This window comes from Diceros bicornis, chromosome 1, assembly GCF_020826845.1.
Source record: "Diceros bicornis minor isolate mBicDic1 chromosome 1, mDicBic1.mat.cur, whole genome shotgun sequence".
In the NCBI taxonomy this organism is placed as follows: Eukaryota; Metazoa; Chordata; class Mammalia; order Perissodactyla; family Rhinocerotidae; genus Diceros; species Diceros bicornis.
Genome location: NC_080740.1, coordinates 35,275,041 through 35,295,163, shown reverse-complemented (window position 1 = coordinate 35,295,163; position 20,123 = coordinate 35,275,041). Strand labels below are relative to the sequence as shown.

General features: G+C 38.6%; 1 protein-coding gene across 5 annotated transcripts in view; it reads right to left on the bottom strand.

Annotated features, from left to right (window-relative positions):
* The window catches only part of APC (APC regulator of WNT signaling pathway), a 129,120-nt gene extending 110,201 nt beyond the window's left edge, over positions 1–18,919 (bottom strand). For all 5 annotated transcript variants that reach the window (XM_058538515.1, XM_058538545.1, XM_058538534.1 and 2 more), the window contains exon 1: positions 18,857–18,919. The gene's annotated coding sequence lies outside the window, so the exon portion shown is untranslated. The remainder of the gene's footprint in view (positions 1–18,856) is intronic.
* Positions 18,920–20,123: the final 1,204 nt, after the last annotated feature.

Genomic DNA, 20,123 nt, shown 5'->3' with positions numbered 1-20,123 from the left:
AGCAGCATAAATATGCCAGCACCTTAAATTTCTGCAGATTACAATCAGAATTCATTATTTTGTGAATGCAAGATGTCCTATATCCACTCAGATTTCCAGATGACACCTGGATCCAATGGCTAGATTAAAGTAGTAACATCTATAGACAAGGTAGCCAAGATTTAGCACCGTGTTAAAGCTAAAGGATGTATCCTACAATTTCTAAGAGGAAGCTAGCGTTAGTGTCTTTAGATATTCCCAGTTTATGTGAGTTTTTGTCTCATCAGACATCAAACATAATAAAAAATAAATCACTGCAAAAAGCTTGGCAATCAAACAAGCATTTTCTTGAGCAATGCATAAATAATAGAAAGGTATGTAGCACTCTGAAAGCCTTAGGCTTTTTTGCATAAATTCACCTTGAGATTACCACAAACACCAAATATAAGAATGCTGATCCAATCCTTATTTAAATGGGGAGGGGAGGGCCTATGGTTGGGAGGCCTTGCAACTACCTTCCAAAATTATCCCCAATGATCTTTTTTTTTCTTTGAGGAAGATCAGCCCTGAGCTAACATCCATGCTAATCCTCCTCTTTTTGCTGAGGAAGACCGGCTCTGAGCTAACATCTATTGCCAGTCCTCCTCCTTTTTTTCCCTCAAAGCCCCAGTAGATAGTTGTATGTCACAGTTGCACATCCTGCTAGTTGCTGTATGTGGGACACGGCGTCAGCATGGCCGGAGAAGTGGTGTGTCGGTGCACGCCCGGGATCCGAACGCGGGCCGCCAGTAGCGGAGCGCGCGCACTTAACCTCTAAGCCACGGGACCGGCCCCATCCCCAATGATCTTTAAATTCTGGTATTCAAGCCTTTGTGTAGTGCTCTCTCATGCTACACAGAGCTGACCTGTGTGACCAATAAGATATTACAGAAGTGTGTGACTTTCGAGGCTAGGTCATAAAAGACATTGTAGCTTCCACCTTGGTCTCTTGGATTGCTCACTCTGGAGCCAGCCACCGTGTTGTGAAGATACTCAAGTAACCCTAGGGAAAGGCCAACATGGGGCCCAAACCAGCATCAGCTTGTCAGCCAAATGAGTGAGTGAGTGATCTTGGAAGCAGATCCTCTAGCCCCAGTCAGGTCAACAAATGTTGCTCATGTAGACAGAGAATAAGCAAAATATACAGATTCTCTCACTTTACTGTAATCTACAATGGAAATTTCTCATAACCACCTTCTTGTGTGGCTAGCAAATGAGCTACGAGCCAGATTTTTCCAAATTACCTTTAATCATGGGACCACTTTTGTTAAACTCCTAACCAATAGGATTTCCACACAGAAGTACTGGATAATCAGATTTAAATAGAAGGCTGTTTATCCTCTTCCTGTATCTGCTTTATAATTTTTGAAGTAAAAAACTATTCTAGAGCTTGAATAAGAGTTATCATTATGATTTAAAATTCTTATGTTATGCTGCAGAATGCTAATTTTTTTTTCAGAATGTTAATTTTTTGATGAAAACACAAATTAGACTCTACCATAATAGTATATATATTTGCCCTCCTAAAGAACATCCACAGCTATGTTTGTGAAATTTGGGGTTTCTGTGGACTATAGTTTGAAAGGCTAAACAAGAAACTGGTAACAGTAATTGCCTCTGTGGAGGGGATGTGGGTGGTTGAGGGGCAGGGGTAGGAGATTTATTTTCATTTCATACATACTCTTTTGTACTTTTTGAAATGTGTACTACATGCATGTAATATCTGCTCAAAGATATAATATTTTAAAACTTCTTCTCCTGACAAAGCTGCATTTTTCATGTTTAAAACGAGAGAGAACTAACACAATTGTAGCACTTCTTCAAAACCATACCAAGTATGACATTATCTCAGTATCTTATTGGTGCCTACATTTAAGTTTGAGGCCAAGAAGCCAGTTATGTGTTACAACTCGGGAAGCAACCAAGATGATATGACAAGAAACAACCTGGCTCTGATAACATAAAAGTGGAATATGATTTTTAAAATTTCGTATGTAGATCAACTTTAGAAAAGTTACCTGGGATAGCTGCTCACTATATCATTTCAGAAAAATATTTCAAAAAAAGCATAGTTAAAACATAGTATGTCCTAATTTTGTAGACCTAAAAGCTAAATCACAAGAAGGTTAAGTGATTTGTCCTGATCTAGTTAAAGGCAGAGCCAAAGACTTGAATCCAGGTTTCATTTTCCACTGAACCAAAGTCAACTATTTCTGATTTAGAAATCTAAATAAATTTAACTTTAATAGAGACATGTCTTCCTAAACCAGTGGTTGGTCCTTAATTACAATAAAAAATGGACAAATATAATGAGGATATGCATGACAGGTATGAAGAAAATCATATAAAATACCCTACTTAAATTAAATGATGAGTATAGGTAATGTAAGTAATAAAACCAGAAGCCTCCACTATTAGGTTTACAGAAAGCCTTCAGCAACTTCATTAAGAAGCAATTAAAAGCCAAATAAAAGATTTTAACTTGCAACTCAGTAATGCTAAGGTAGATTAGGAATAGAATAAAAAGAGATATCACACACGATAATCTACTTTTTCAGGCATATAAAGCAGTATACCAAACACTGGTTACAGAGATGAAAAGAACTCTTTTTCCCATTCAGCTATTCTTTTCGATTCCTTCATTTAATATTTTGGCAAGAAAATTGTCATGGTTCAAGGCCAGTCCTCAAGGTCCTAATAATAAAATTTAATTAGCAGGCTGTTATCTGAAATAAGAGACAAACCTTTTGTCAAAGACCTAATTCTACACTGAATCAAGAATCTTATTAGTCCAATATAAATTAACACGAAATCATAGTATGCAGCAAATCATCATAAAATATCATTAAGTTGTGGAAAAAAAATCCTACCAATAGGTACTTCCAAAAGATATGCTGTAAATTCTTCTATGAAAGTGAAGTGATAATTGGATTTTAAAGTTGGCATAATACATTATATTGGTACGATGTAACTGATTTTTCTCCCATATGACTTTCGGTTTTCAAGTAAGCAATAAAATTCTGTGAAAATTCATAACTTAGTTTCAATTGAGACCCAACTCAATAATTCATTAGAATATATGTGATATGAGTGTTCAACCAAATGAGCACAATAATTAAAATACATTTGTAGATTTTGTCCAGGGTGACATTTTTTTCAACCTGTAAGTTTATTTTCTTAACTGATGGCTAATATCATCTTTCAGTGATGCTAATACGTAAACTGACGTTTGTTAAACAAGGCAGAGGAAAAACTTTTGTGTTAGAACTAAGAAGCCATGGGGGAGAGGCCAGCACGGTGGTGCAGTGGTTAAGTGCACGCGTGCTCCACTTCAGTAGCCCAAGGGTTCTCAGGTTCGGATCCCGGGCGCGCACCCACGCACCACTTGTCAAGCCATGCTGTGGCGGCATCCCATATACAAGCAGAGGAAGATGGGCACGGATGTTAGCCCAGGGCCAATCTTCCTCGGCAAAAAGAGGCAGATTGGCACTGGATGTTAGCTCAGGGTGGATCTTCCTCACAAAAAAAAAAAAAAAGAAGAAGCCATAGGAGAAATGCTATTGAAATATTAGAAAAGATGTCAGAGTCTCTGAAATGAAACTATGGCGAAGACAAAGAAAATAGAAGAAATGAAAGAATGACTAGAATGAGAAGCTCACAATGCCACAGGCCTAATTAAGCAGAGGTACTAAAATCAAGCTCTAATGAACATGAAGAATATGATAGGGAAAATGTGTGTTATAATTGTGTGGCAAGCATTGCAAGGTTTTGGAAACAAGAGCTTATAATAAGCATATTAACTATGTATATATGTATATGTATAATAAGCACATTAACTAAATATGCTAAATGTTATCACAGTAGAATAGTATCCTTCATCCATTGTCTGAAGTACTTACTCAAACATAAGAGCTGTTTTACAGGAGATATTATTGAAGTAAAAATCTTCAGAAAACATATATGAAAGTCCAACTCAGGAACAGCACAAACATTAGCAAATGCTGAGGCTGAATGTCAAGGCTGATTCACATCTAAATTTAGTCAGAGAAAGTAAACTTTAAGAAATTAAACACTAGACTCACAAATTGAATTTAGGAAGTATAAAATTAATTACATTTGTAATAAATATATAGATAATAAAGATGTATTAATATTTTCTCTGATCTTAATAGTTACTGATAAATCATCATCTCACCTATGCCTGGTACAGCTAGTGGTACCATATGGCTGAAAAGAACCTCAGAAACTATGAAGAGGGCGAGATATGGATTTTAGTTCAGTATCACTTTAGGCAAGTCAAGTTATCCATCTTCCTTGGGCCTCTGTTTTCACATGTTTAAAATGGGAGATGGACAGGAAGGGAGGGCACGTGAGAGACTTAATGATATCTAGGATCTCTTCCAGTTCTAAAATTCTCTGTCACCTCATTTCATCTTTCAGTTTTCCAAAGCAAACCTAAAACAAAGAGCTCTTTAAATCTAACATAGCAGAAAGGGAAGGAACTATAATTAACAAGAATCTTCAACTTAGTATTTTCTTTTAGCAGAGAGAAAAAAAAAGAATCAAGTAAACAAATACAAGAATTCTAGGTTTCCTTAAAAAAAACTTCTTTTATATTTTGTTGACACATCAATATAATCACAAAGTGATGGATGGCATTTTATGCTAACAGCTGTGATTAACATCAAGTCAAATGTCTTTAAAATAAAAATATATTGGTATATTATACTAAATTTTCAACATCCCCCCACCCACAGAAGAATGTCAATTTATGTAAAGACTACTATAGTTTGGTTTGCCTAGTAGGATTTCTAACCTGTTTGACCTATTTAATAGATTTAATCTCAGAAATCAAATGCAAATTATGCATATAATATTTTAAATAGATGTGGGTAAAATGATTCAAAAATCACATTCTGTCCCTGAGATATACCAAAAAATATTAAAAATAAAATAATTAAAAATCACAACACCCACATGGCATATAGAGAGGTGTCACATTAATTACTGGAAATGAACCTCACTTCAAACAAAAATACTAAAAGACAAATTTGTTTGCAATCTCTCCTCAGCTCAGTGCATTCTCCCTTCCTTTTATACATTTCCACTTCAAAAATGTTCACATTATATTCTCTTTGTGCACATGAAAGACAATTCCTACCCCAATGCATTATCCACATACTACAAGTATTTCTGACTTCTCCAGTCAATTAAAATATACTCTGCCCTCCTCCCTTGGGGCTTTGCAAAGTAATAACAACTGATATGATAACACATGCTGAAGTATTAAAAGGCAACCATAGCTTAATGTTTACCTTTCCCAGGTACCTCATTTGTACAATAAAAAGGTCCTTAACACATAGGAATGACTTAACATAGAAATGTTAAGTCTTCCTTGAATAAGTTGGTCAAAGAAATATTTGGACTTCTGCTTGTAGAAAAAGCAGACCGGGCAATTCAGACCAACTATCCTTTGAAGTCAATTTTAAAAGCTACATAATATAGGAAAATAATCTTCTCAAAAGCATCAAATAACTACGAACACAGTGAGGAATGATTAACCAGCTCAAATCCACCAGAAGTCAAAACCCAGAGAGGTGAGCTGAGCTTTTGCCTTTTGTGGGTTTGCCAACAAAGAAGCAGCATTTAAGGGAATGAGTTTTGTGATTTGTTGCCAGCTTTGCAGGACTAGGAGACACAAGTCAGAGTTAGGACACCAAGGGTAAGGACTGCAGTAAAAACACCCTTGGCTTTGGGCTGGGACTCCAAAGGGATGTACCCTAAGAAGAGTAAGAAGGAACCAGAAGGTGGCCCAGAAAAGTTGAAGATTTGAAATCGGATTAAGACGGTCTGATACTCCCAGGCACTAAGTAATTGCAAGTGAAAATCTTCTCTAGAGAAAAATTAACTTCATTTATACATCAAATTATTTCTACAACAGACAAGAGAATCAGACCCCCAGAAACTTGACCATATTGGAATTATCAGACACAGACTGCAAAGTAACTATGCTTATACATTCAAGGATAAAAGTCAGCTCAATTATTTTTGCTTGGCACTGAAAACTATAAAAAGTGACAAGGTAGATCTGAAAAAGAATGAAAAATTCTAGTACTGAAAAATAAAATAACCTAAATTAAGAACTTACTGGATAAGTTAACAACAGATTAATACATGGGTGAAAAAACTTTGAACTTTGAAGACAGCTCAGACCAAACTATCCAGAATGATACCTAGAGAGACAAAAAGAAGGAAGAGAATAGAAAAGAAAGGAAGAGAGAGAATAAGAAGGTCTAACATACTAAACTGGAGTCCCAAAAGGACAGGAGAAAGAATACAGAGCAAAGGAAATACTTGAAAAAATAATGGCTAAAGAAATTGCCAGGACTGATAAAAGACACTAATTCACACATTCATGAAGCTCAAAGAATCCAATGCCTAATCACAGCACAGTAAAACAACAGAAAATCAAAGACCAAGATAAAAATCTTAAAAGCAGCCAAAGGAAAATGATAGATTATTTTAGAAGGAAAAAGAGACACAAAATGCTGAAGTCTCAACAGCAATGGAATATGTTGAAATAAAGTAACCACAAATCTAGAATGTGCTGAAATAAAGTAACTGCCAACCTAGAATTCTGTACCTAGCAAAAATATCCTTCAAGAGTGAGGTAGTCATCTTCAGGCAAACAGACTAAAAGAAATTCTAAAGGGCATGTTTCTTCAATATCCAGGAAGTGATCCTAAGTGTAAGAACATGGTAAATTTATGCACTAACCTAAACTGAGTATTGATAACATAAAACAATAACAACAATAATGAAGAGAAAGAGAAAAATAAGAATGAATTAAAATGCACAACAAGAATACTATATAAGTAGGCCTGTGAGTAAACAGAATTAAAGTGCATCATCTGGGAAGAGGATAAAAAGGTATGGATTAACATTAGACATTATAAGACGCATATTGTAATTTCTAGAGTAACTAGTAAAAAAAGAGAAAAAGAGCTCATAACTTCCAAATAAGAAAGGGAAAAATCTGAATGATAAAATAGCCAACTCACCTAAATGATAAGAAAAGAGAGAAAAGGGAACAATTAACAAATAGGGCAAACATAAAGTACATAATAAGGTGAGAGATTTAAATTCCACATGTCACGCAGAGACATATCTAAAACATAAGAATACAGAAAAGTTGGAGGTAAAAGAACGGAAAAAGATATATCTTACAAACAATAACAAAAGAAAGCTGATGTTGTTATAACAATCCCAGATAAACTAGACCTTAGTGCAAAAAGCACTATCAGAATAAAAGGGGAACACTTTATACTGGTAAGTCACTAAGAAGATGTAACTATTATACATTTCTATGTATCTACTAGTGTAGCCTCAAATATATAAAGCAAAAGTTGAGAAAACTACAAGGGAAAATAATCAAATCCATAATAAAATCCACAACCATGTTGGGATATTTTAACACACCCCTCTCTGTAACTGATACAAGCAAACAAAAGATCACTAATGATACTAGAGATTTGAAATACAAGATTAACAAACATGACCTAATGAAAATACATAGAACACTGCACTCAATAACTACAGAGAAAAAAAAGACAATCTACTGGGCCATAATGCAGAGCTCAAATTTTAAAAGTCTGCAATCATAGACCTTTGACACACAGAGTGTGTTCTCTGATTACACTGTAATATTAAAAATCAAAAATACATTAAAAATAACTAGAAAATCTCCATGTGTTCAGAAATTGAGAAATATAATACTTCCAACTAATCCAAAAGTCAGAGTAGAAACCAATGAAAATTAGAAAACATTTTAAAGTGAATTATAAAAATACCACATATCAAAATTTGAGTAATGTAGCTAGCTAAAATAGTGCTTAGAGGGAAATGCTCAGCCTTAAATGCATATATTTAAAAAGAAGAAATGCTGAAAAGCAGTGAACTACAAGAAGTTAGCAAAAGAACAAAAAAGTAAACCCCCAAAAAAGTAGAAGGAAGGAAATAAAGAGCAGAAATCAATGCAATAGAAAACATACAATAAAAAGGATCATCAACATTCCAAATTTGGTTCTTCTGAAAGCCTACTAAATCTCCGGTGAGGCTGATAAAGGAGAAAGAGAAGGTACATACCCATATCAGACATGAGAAGGGAATTTTTTCCTATAACCATTAAAAGGATAACAGAATATTTATTATAAACAACTTTATGCCAGTAAATTTAAAAGTTTAGATGAAAAAGACAGGCTGTTAGGGAAAAATTACCAAAATAATCATGAGACAGAAAATCTGATTAGGTTTAAAATGAGAAGTCAAATTAGTAATTAAAAACAAAGAAAACTCCCAGCCTAGATGGCTTTTCCACCAGATTCCAGCACACATTTAAGGAAGAAATAATTCCAATCATACACAAACTCTTCCAGGAATAGAAAATGAGGGTCAGCGCATTTTATAAGGCTAGCATAATGCTGATTTCAAATTCTGACAAGGACAATATCGGCCATCTCACTCATGAACACTAATGCAAAATCATAAACAAAATATTAACAAACTGAACACAGCAATATATAAAAAGGATAATACAGTAAAACCAAATGAGGTTTATCCCAGGAATTAGGTTAGGTTTAACATTTAAAACGAAATATAATTCATCACATTAACACACTAAAGGAGAAAAACGATAATAAAAAGTTACCCCCAAAAAAACATTAAATTCAAACAAACAACAAAAACAAAATTTTTAGTAAACTAGACATAGAAGGGAACTTCTTTAATACAATAAAGGTTTTAACAAAAACACCTTCAGCAAACATACTTGGAGCAAAATGTCAAAAGCTTTCTCTTTGAGGTCAGAAACAAGACAGGGAGAGCAGCTCTGGGACGACAGCAGTGTTCTATTTCTTGACCTGGGTAATGACTTCACGTGTGTTTACAATAACACAACAAGTTCTTCATTTTATGTTTTACGTGCAATTTGAAATATAGTTAAAGATAAAAAAGAAGAAATACTTGGAGATGAACAAAAGGCTGACCTAGACTATCACTTAAACTCAGAAACTCTGTAGGTCCTAATTTTTTCCCATTATGATTAATTTCAAAGCAATTAACATTTATTGGGCCTATAAGATATTGTACAATCTGGCAACATGCATTATGAACATTAAAAATGTTTGTATCCTATAATCCAGTAACTCCACTGTCAATGAACCTATCCTAAAGAAAAAGGCTAAAATAAAGAGGAAAAGGGCCGGCCCCGTGGCTTAGCGGTTAAGTGCGTGCGCTCCGCTGCTGGCGGCCCAGGTTCGGATCCCGGGCGTGCGCGGACGCACCGCTTCTCTGGCCGTGCTGAGGCCGCGTCCCACATACAGCAACTAGAACGATGTGCAACTACGACATACAACTATCTACTGGGGTTTTGGGGGGAAAATAAATAAATAAATAAATAAATAAATAAAATCTTAAAAAAAAAAAAAAGAGGAAAAAATCCATAATGTGCTAAGATGTTCACTGCACACATGATAATGGAAAATGGAAAACAACTAAATAACCAACTACAGGTAATAGTTAAAAATAATTCCTTCAATGAGATTATTATACAGTCAATAAAAATAAGATTTACAAAATATTCTAAGAAATATATATAACCTAATGTTAAAAAAAATTAGAGATATAGATACACACACACATTTATACTGTGACTAAAGGGGGAAAAAAGTCCTAGGCACAGAAACGAAAGAAGAGGGACGGGTGGGGGGAGACAAAAACTATACTGGTTTTCTTTATATGATGAGTTTATGGATGTTATCTATACTTTTTACTGCATTTCCTAAATTTTCTTTACGGACTATTTAAAACTTTAATAATGGGGTATATTAAAAGAACAGAATAACCACAAACCTAAAGTATCCTAAATATAAAAAAATAATAACTTCAAAATGTAACTTTAAAATTTCAATTAATTTTTATCTCAGTATGATTTTATTCAGGTAAATTATTTTCTAACATTTAAATTGTGTAAGTCTATGACACGCTAATTATTTTAAACAGAAATAATTTCTAATTATATTTAGTATTTTAAATGATATAACTTTTTTTTTAATGCCTTAATTTTATTTATTTATTTATTCCCCCCCAAAGCCCCAGTAGTTGTATGTCATAGCTGCACATCCTTCTAGTTGCTGTATGTGGGACGCGGCCTCAGCATGGCCGGAGAAGCAGTGCGTCGGTGTGCGCCCAGGATCCGAACCCGGGCCGCCAGCAGCAGAGCACACGCACTTAACCGCTAAGCCACAGGGCCGGCCCTTAAATGATATAACTTTAAAAAAATAATTAGATCTCCAAAGACATGTCATCTCTAGTTTTGCTCCCTGATAGCTAAAGGAGAAAATGATCTATCAACAGGCCCCCAATAGTCATTCCTATAAAAACGAAGTAACTGTTAGTCTCTGCAGTAAAAGCGTGTTAGGGCTCCTCACTTTCTTGAGCAGCCATTTTTCAACCCAGTGTTGCCAATACTCTGGTATTTTCTGACCAGTTGTGAGGTATGTCTCCAGTAATTTGATATCAATAATAAAGAATAAATGTTTTTAATGCTTATTATTAGAAATAATAAATTGAAGCAAACATAAGGTTATCCGTATGTCACGTAACATAGTTTGCATTCTAGTATACTTTAATGAGCAGGAGAGAATACGGTAGAGATAAATCTTACATGTTGGGAATTCCATATTTGCTTATTCAATATTTACTAAGCATCTATTGGAGGACAGAAACTAGAGGCACTGTGCTAACAACAGAAATAGAGTTGAAAATCATAATCATAGGACTAAATATAACTGTCGTTTTAGCATTTAAAGGCTTGAATAGACTAACCCAATCCTACTTTTCACTACTTACCAGCACAAACTATCTTCTCTAGTGGTCTGTCTTTTTTTTCTTTTGGTGAGGAAGATTATCTTCCTTTTTGCTGAAGAAGATTGGCCCTGGGCTAACATCCGTGCTCAACTTCCTCTACTTTATATGTGGGACGCCTGCCACAGCATGGCTTGATAAGCGGTGTGTAGGTCCGTGCCCAGGATCCAGGCCTACAAACCCTGGGCCGCCAAAGTGGAGCATGTGAATGCTCCGCTATGCCACCGGGCTGGCCCCTCTCTGACTTTCTTTTAAAACACACCCAGCTTTGCCTGCTGCCATACCTCTGCTCAAGCTGTTCCCTAGCTTGAGTGCTTCTTGTTCATTCATCAGCACCTGCAGAATGCTTACTACATGTCAGGAACTGTGCATGGCATGGGAGAAGGAAAAAGCCTTTTCTATCCTTTGAAGTCCAGGTCAAGTCCCGTCTCTTTCCCATAGAATTACTAACTCATCTTTCTATACTCTGAATGCTATAACTATTATTGTCCAAAACAGTGGCTTCCAACCTTTGATATAAGAAACCACTTTTTTTTTTTTTAAAGATTTTATTTATTTATTTTTTTCCCCCCAAAGCCCCAGCAGATAATTGTATGTCATAGCTGCACATCCTTCTAGTTGCTGTTATGTGGGACACCGCCTCAGCATGGCTGGAGAAGTGGTGCGTCGGTGCGCGCCCGGGATCCAAACCCGGGCCGCCAGCAGCAGAGCGCGCGCGCACTTAACCGCTAAGCCATGGGGCCGGCCCATAAGAAACCACTTTTAATATCAAAATGTTTCATAAATCCCTTTCTCACTTCCCACGTGATCTCATCTGGTCCCATAGTCCTAAATAGCAGCTGTATACTGATAATTTCCAAATGTATACCTCTAGCTTAAATTCCTAATATATATGCCTATTCAATGTCTCCACTTGAATATCTGATAGGTACCTCAAACGTAGCCACACCCAAAACAAAACTGATCTAACTCTCCAAAACTACTTCCCACCAACCCCCTACTCTTGCCCCATAGGCCCAATCTCAGTAAAATGTACCACCTTTCACCTAGTTGCTCATGTCAGAAAACTTGGAGTCATCCTTTACTTCTCTTTCCCTCACACTCCACATCTAATCCATCAGTAAATTCTAAATACTTTCTAAATTAATCACTTTCTAAATTTATCACAAATCTGACCATTTCTTTGCTCCTCCACCACTATCACCTTGTCCAAGCACCACATTTCCAACCTAGATTATTATAAGATTTTCCTAACTGGTTTCCTGCCTCATACAATCAATTTTCTACACAAAGCCAGAGTATTCCTCTCAAAAAACAAGTCAAATCTGGATATTTCCATGCTTAAAACCTTTCAATGATTTCCATCTCACTCAGAATAAAAGAAAGTCTTTAAATGATCTTCAATGCCCTACTTGATCTAGCCTCTGCCCACCTGTCCTACCACGTCTCATACCACTCTCCCCTTCACTCGCTCTACTTCAGTCCACTGGCCTCCCTGTTGTTCTTCCAAGATGACAAACACACTTCATCTTAGACGGTGCTGCTCCTTCTATCTGAACACTTTCCACCAGATGGTTCTATGGCTTACTCCATCACTTCATTCAGGTCTCTCAGTTTAAAGGGCTTCTCAAAAAGCCCTTCCCTTACCAACCTATCTCAAGTAGCATCCCATTACTCTTTATCTCCGGAACCTATTTTATTTTACTTCAAAGCCTATTAACTACTTGATATGTGTGTACATGTGTACACATGTATAATGTTTATTGACTGTGCCCTTCACTAACGAGAGCACAGGCTCTATTTTGTTCACCACTGTTGCCATTTTATGTGCGCACAGCAGGCCCTCAAAAATATCTGCTGAATGAATGAATGATGGTAAGTGCTTTTAGTTTTGTCGAGAAAATAATGACAAAAACACAACAAGAATTCAGTAAGGCTTCAAATGAATTTATACTCTATTAATCACAAGAGTATCATATACATGTTTTGGTGGTAGAAGGAGTACAATGTACAAGAATTCAGGGTTCAATAACAACCGCTGAAGGAATAGGGCCTTCTTATATTTCTGTGTCTCTTCCCACATCCTTGCTTCCTGCATCATTCATTAATTTTTTCCATCAACGGTACCGTGTACCACTAAGCCAGAGAGTATCCTACACGTTAAGAATACAAAGATAATTAAGACAAGGTAATGCATGAGACATAGAAAAGTAATATCCACAGAGTATGACATATAATAGAGTTATATAGATTATAAAAGTTGTAGCACGACAGAGGAAGTAATCAACTTTTAGGGGTAGGTGTTTAGGGAAGGTTTCAGCAGTGATGATACTCAACAAATACTTGCAAAATCAAACACAAAAGGTAGTCTTCATTTTACTTTATATGTAAAATGAGGGTATTGAGTCTGAAAGTGCTACAGTAATTTACTACCATGAGATAAGCTAGCCTGAGAATGAAATCAAAACAAGGGGAATGACAGAGCAGAATGAATCACAGAGAAACTGAGCCAAGTCCTTGATGATTTCATGTGAGCCGCTGGATAAAGGCTTAGCTGAAGTTTTAACTACAAAATCTAATCATTCCCTTTATTGTTTAAGCAATATGAATTTGGTTTTCTGTCACTTGCAATATAAGAATACAGATGAATGTTGGTGAATTCTTTCAACAAGCAAAGCATTTGCCTATTTTGTGTGTAGGGGCACTATTGGCATTTTTGAAGGGATGACTCCTGCTTTGCGGGCAGACGTCACAGGACACTTAGTGTATCTGGCCTCTACTAATTGTCAGCTGGAACTCACAATCACTGTGACAACCAAAAATATCCCCATATATTTCCAAATGCCTCTCACCCCCAAGGGGAACCACGAATCCATTTCCTAATAGTTGCCATATGTACCCATTTCTCACAGCGGCTCCACCAGGTATACTTAAATGTACTTTAACATCAACCTTAGAAGAACTGGCATATACCACTCAAATATCCCAATTTTACATAATAATCCAATTTTAATCAGTCACCTATGACTATTTAACGTTTGACCAAAATCCTATGTATAGCTTATATCAACTCTCGGGGTAAGCAGTGCTTAAAGTTTGCTACTACTATCTGAAAATTCTTATTTATTTAAACTTACTTCTCCATATAATACTACGGACGTATGTCACTGACATTGTTGATTATCTTCCCTTCAGCCATTTGGCTAACTTCTTCCTAGACTGATATGTCAGATATTAGTTTTCTCTGCCCCGCTACAAGTAGGACATGAGCATGCTGGGATGGACATGTGAAATAGGGCTGCTGTCAAAGGTTTACTTGCCTAATCAAGAGATGAGAGGGCAAACTTCCTCCTGTCTTTGGTGGCTGTGTGAGAATGTGATGCTTGGAGCAGAAAGAGCAATATGCAACCATGAGAGGACAAGCCTGAGCACAAAAGTCAACATACTAAGAATAAAGAGGGAAAGCACCTGGATCCTTGATAACATCACTGTGCAACTAAACTGACTAACCATGGAACCCTCCAATTCTGGACTTCTTTTTATGTGAGACACAGTTTAAATCCCTTTTAGTTGAGTATTATGTAACCTGGGGCCAAACTAATATAAGATATATTCTAGATCTGACAACTGATTGGAAGTAGGAGAAGAACCAAGATGACCACAAGGTTTCAAGACCAGGAGGCTGAGAGAAAGGTGGTTAGAAAAGAGAAATCAGGAAGAAGAGGAATACATATACGCACATGCAAATGTAAACACACTAGGTGAGGGTAGGTGGGTGGAAACCCAATTGATTCAGTTGGTATGAGTTAAGCTGACAGTAGGACATCTAATCTAGCGATATATAGCAGGCAGTGGAAGCAGGAAGTAGAGTTACAGAACTGAGAAACATCCACACAAAAATGATGATTTCTATCATTAAAAAAAGGACATGATAACCAAGAGAACACAGTGAAAAACAGAGACCCTTGAGGGCACTGGTAACCTCCCCAGGAGCCATTCTACCTCCCTCTCCTTTTAGATGGGATTCATCCAATGCCTAGGCCGATAGAATACTCTCTCTCTTCACAAAGATATTGTGCAGACTTGGCAGCATGATCTCCTTTTATTCAGAGTAGAGCTTAGGCCTTTTGGGAAAGGCTAGACGAGAAGCCTTCTCTCTCCCTTTGGAAATAAATTAAAAAGCCTATAGCATGAACATTGCTGACAGCCACCTTTTTACTAGGAGGGAAGCCAGTCTGAGCATGAAGCCCAAAAAGGAGAACAAAGTTGAGAGAATAGCAGAAAAATGGAACCTCAGCCCTGATGACATAAGCCCATAAAAAAACTACTCTTTAAGCCAATTCTATCTTTCCACTTGGCAATTACATGAGCCAATATATTCCTTTTGTTTTTAAATCCAGTTTGCATCCTAACTGATATAGGGAACAGCTATGTTTAGGCGGAAGAACAAAATCAAGATAATGCAAGAAACGTGAAGAAACTTTCAGAGAAGTAGGAGAATTAGGAAGTACAAGGTAGAAGAACCAAGAAATCAGATCATTTCATTACTATAGAGTATATTTCACAAATGGGCTACGGAAATGAAGGATAACTGAGGAAAGGCCATCAGATTTGGTGATTAGGAGGCCATAGGTGACTTTTACAAACTCGCAATTTCAGTGCTGAAATGGTAAAGGAAGTCAAAGTACAAAGGAAAAAATAATTTATATTTATAAGAACTCCATAATGTACCAAACACTTGGACAGATACTTAACGTGTGTTAAATTTCTTCAATTTTGACTCTGTGAGATAAGTGCAACATTCTACTTTATAGATAAAGAATAGAATCTGAGTAGTAACTTGCCCACAGCCACACAGCCACTAAGTGGTTTTGATAGACTTCAAATCCAGATCTGGCTCAAAAGTCAATGTTCTTCCTACAATATCAGACTCCGGGGATGACAGAATGAGTCTTTAAAGAATAAAAATACAGTGGCACAGCAGGCTCGAGATTCAGACTGGCTTCCTTGAGTTGCGCAGCACACAGCACTGTATTTGGCAGCCCTGTGCAAGATATAAGCATGTATGTAGCCTAGAGAGGGAAAGGCTGAAGAAGGAGTGATAATGCACAGTTCTAGAGAAGGAAAGATGGGGAGGGATGATCATGAACACATCTGGAGGGGGTTGCTCTTGAAAAAAAAGGAAGGGGGTCGGCCCGGTTGGAACAAGCGGTTAAGTGCGCACGCTCCGCTGTGGTGGCCTGGGGTTCGCCGGTTCGGATCCCGGGCGTCCACCGACACACCACTTGTCAGGCCATGCTGTGGCGGCATCCCATATAAAGCAGAGGAAGATGGGCACGGATGTTAGCCCAGGGCCAGTCTTCCTCAGCAAAAAGAGGAGGACTGGCAGATGTTAGCTCAGGGCGGATCTTCCTTAGAAAAAAAAAAGGAAGGACGTCTCTTCCTTTGAGACATGAGTAAATAAGGAAATGATACTGAGATGGAAAAGAGAGAAGTAGGAGTATACCTCAGATGGTTGAGATTTTTCTCAGTAAAGAAAGAGATCAAGTTATTTGCTATAGCAACCTTTAGGAAATGAGACAAAAAAGATCATAATCAACACCAAAGACCCAGCAGAAACCAGAGCACCAAGTGCTATGAATATTAACCAATATCCTTATATAACTGTATCTTGCATCCTTTAGGATTTCAGGGGTCAAACGGACAAAGTTAGTGATGAGGCTTATTCAGGACTGGGGACTAGAAAGGTAAACCTAGAGAAAGTAAAGCACTCTAGCACACGTATGAGAGCTTGGTGAAAAGTGATGACCATGGGATCCTGGTTACACAGGGAGGCAAATGAAATCAGCAGTAGACTAATGGGTTGGATGAACAGAGAGACAAAAACAGGTTCATAAAGAGAGAGTGAGAGAGAGATCAAATAGATTCTGTAAGAGTAGAAGAGTGAGAGATTTTAAGGAGAATTTGTGGTCAGAGATGACTTCTGACACAATGCTTCAAATTATTTTGCCAGGGGCAGTGAGCCATTGATTGGGGATCAGCAGTCCTATTATCCCTTCAGCCAAAAGCACAGAATTGAGACAACTAGCTCTATAAACATGCAGTTCTTGGTTGTTAGAAAAGTGAAGGCTAGCAACAAACAAATGAATGAACTAGCTCATAGGGAATCAAACATAAAAATATCTTCCCTTCTTTTAAACTGAACAATTCTATCTCTAAATTTAAGAGATTCATTAAGAGGCCATAAAGTCTACAGCAAAGGAGAAAACATATTATGTATCATGAGGGAGAATGAAAAGTAAACACATCTGCAAGGCCAGTTATAAGCCATATGCTAAAGTTATTTATTTATTTATTTATTTGTTTATTTGTTTATTTATTTATTTATTTATTTATTTATTTATTTGAGGAAGATCAGCCCTGAGCTAACAAACATCTATTGCCAATCCTCCTCTTTTTTTTTTTTCCCCAAAGCCCCAGTAGATAGCTGTACGTCATAGTTGCACATCCTTCTAGTTGCTGTATGTGGGACACGGCCTCAGCATGGCTGAGAAGCGGTGCATCTGCGGGCGCCCAGGTGTCCCAGATCCGAAGCCCGGGCCGCCAGTAGCGGAGTGCGCGCACTTAACCACTAAGCCACAGGGCCGGCCCCTAAAGATTTTTAATATAGATTTCCAATAGGGCAAGGATAGTTTGTGCTTTAATAACTTTGGAGAGCACCCAGCATAGTTTAAACAAAATGATATTGCTCAACTTAATAAAAAAAGATCCACCCATTTGCAATCTCAAAGAACAAACTACCATTTATATTTATAATCCCACTTCTACAATTTTGGGGCTCTTCACACATTATCCAACTATAGGAAAAGATGGGAGAATCAGCCATGGCAACATCTTCCACTACCACTTCCAGCCTGCAGTTTGCATTTATAAACTTGGGTGAGGTACCACGCTATTTAGGACAGTTTCTTACACCATTAATTCTGACTCCCCTCGCCCCAGCGAGAAAGGAGGGAGAACTGAGACTGGCACAGCCTAAATTTTACAGAAAATATCAAGCACTATACGGATTAAGTACTAGCAACAATCGAGAATCCAAGAAATTTGAAAAGTTTTGAGTTTAAAAGGCTTTTTCTCCATTTTAGTCCTTTCTACATAAAACAAAGGGCTTGTACAATACGGGATTCTAAAGCCTCAAAGGGCAATTTAAGCTAACATCGAATAAAAGAATAAACCACTTATCCTTTCTTGTGCCATTACATAGTATCTTACATTCATAAGGCCTTCTTTTTTAAAACGAACACACTTCTCAATTTTTCACTAGATCTAGAAAACTTACGCCCCCGCCTCAAAAGTTCAGAAACTAAAGATTTACTATAGTCAGAAAGAGATTAATTTAGATGAACAATCATTTGCCATCACTTGCACACACAGGAGTTCGATGGGTCAAGGAGTCAGACTCTCCCAAACCATCCCAGTCTCCTGGGGACTTGATTCCCTTATCAAGGTGAATAAAATTCACTGGCCTCCGGATAACAAGCCTTTTCTTTGTAACTCTATGTACCAGGCTATCGGGTAATCTTGCCAGTTAAAAACTTCTAAAGGAAACAAGAGGGTCGAAACGAGGAAGATAAGGTGGCGACTAAAATAGGAGGGGCGGACGACCCACCCACCTAACGCCCAGAGACCGCTTGTAGTAGGGAAGCTGCATCAGGAGCCAGGCAAGGTGCGGAGGGCGGCAGGCCCCACGACCCCCACCCACTGTGTGAGAATGGAGGACTTGCCAAGCCAGGGGCCAACTGGAGGCCTGCAAGGGGGCGCGGGGCGGGGAGGGGGTGGGACTGGAGACAAGAGAGCCGCAGTCGGTCCCGAGCAGCGGAGAGGAGGAGACGTCGATGCCTGCAGCCTCACTCACCTGCCAGACGCTCGCCCCGTGGCCAGAAGCACGGACGTAGCCTGGGCGCTTCCTCTCCTGCCGGACACAGCCCCTGCGGCCGCTGGAGCTGCAGGACCCGAGAGGAGAGGGTGGGACAGAAGCGGGCAAAGCGGCGACCGGCCCCGAGCCCAGGGAGGCGTACATAGGGGGCGCCGAGGGCCCGGGAAGGCAACTGTTTGCTTCACCTTCCTCACCAGTACCCAACAAGGCTTCCCGGGAACAGCATCGCGCCAGCCTCGGCCCGCTGCTCCCGGGCCTTCGCCTGTAGCTCCCCCACAGCAGCAGCCGGGTTTCCGGCGGCCACACTCCGCCCCCTCGCTACTTGGCCTCCGCCATCTTGTTGGAAGCGGGAAGAGTACAGTGCGCATGCGTGCGCAGAGATTGCCGGCGTCCCCCTACCCTGCGAACAGGGAACCGTAATGCGCAGCCGTGTTGGTCGCTGCGCGCGGACTGTGGGGGTCCTGCTTCAGGGTCAGGTCCTGAGCACGGTTGCTGCTCGGGCCGCCGGATCTCGGAGTCGCCAGGCCTACTCGCCTTTCCTGAACTGTGCTTCAGCCAAATGAAGAGACCTTTCTATGCACCTAACAGTCAGTTATTCTGCGCACATCTATGTAATGCCTCCTCTGTGCCAGGCCCTGGGCTAGGCGCTGATGATAAAAAGATTAATAAAACTCGACTCCAGCCCTAAAGGAACACATAATCTAGTGAAGAAGATGGAGATGAACGAGTAATTCCCTGAATTCTTGTTTTGTAGTTGCGCACCACCTGCCCCCCCACTCCCCCGCCCCTACAATTTTAATTTGAAAACAACTCTTCTGGGAAGACCTCCCTGTTTGTCTCACAGAATCTGATCAGTTCTTTACCTTGCATTACCCCTCTAGCTTAATTTCATTCAACATTAATTCAACAAATAATATTATTTGAGTTTCTATTATATACTAGGTGCTGTTCTAGACTCAGAGCAGTAAGGAAATATAAACTCAAGGAAGTTACATTAGTGGGAAAGAACAGACGATAAAAGACTAAAATAAATCAACAAAATCATGTTTGATAGTGATAAGGGATAGGAAGAGAGCAAACCAAGGAAAGATGGTGGAGAGTGAGGGGTGGTACTTCGCGAGCTCTCTCCAGAGGTGACATTTGTTCTGTGTTCTGACAGACCACAGGGCCAAGAGCCATGAGAACACGTGGGACAGAGCCTTCCAGACAGAGGAACAGCAAAAGCAGAGGCCTGAGGGGAGAATAA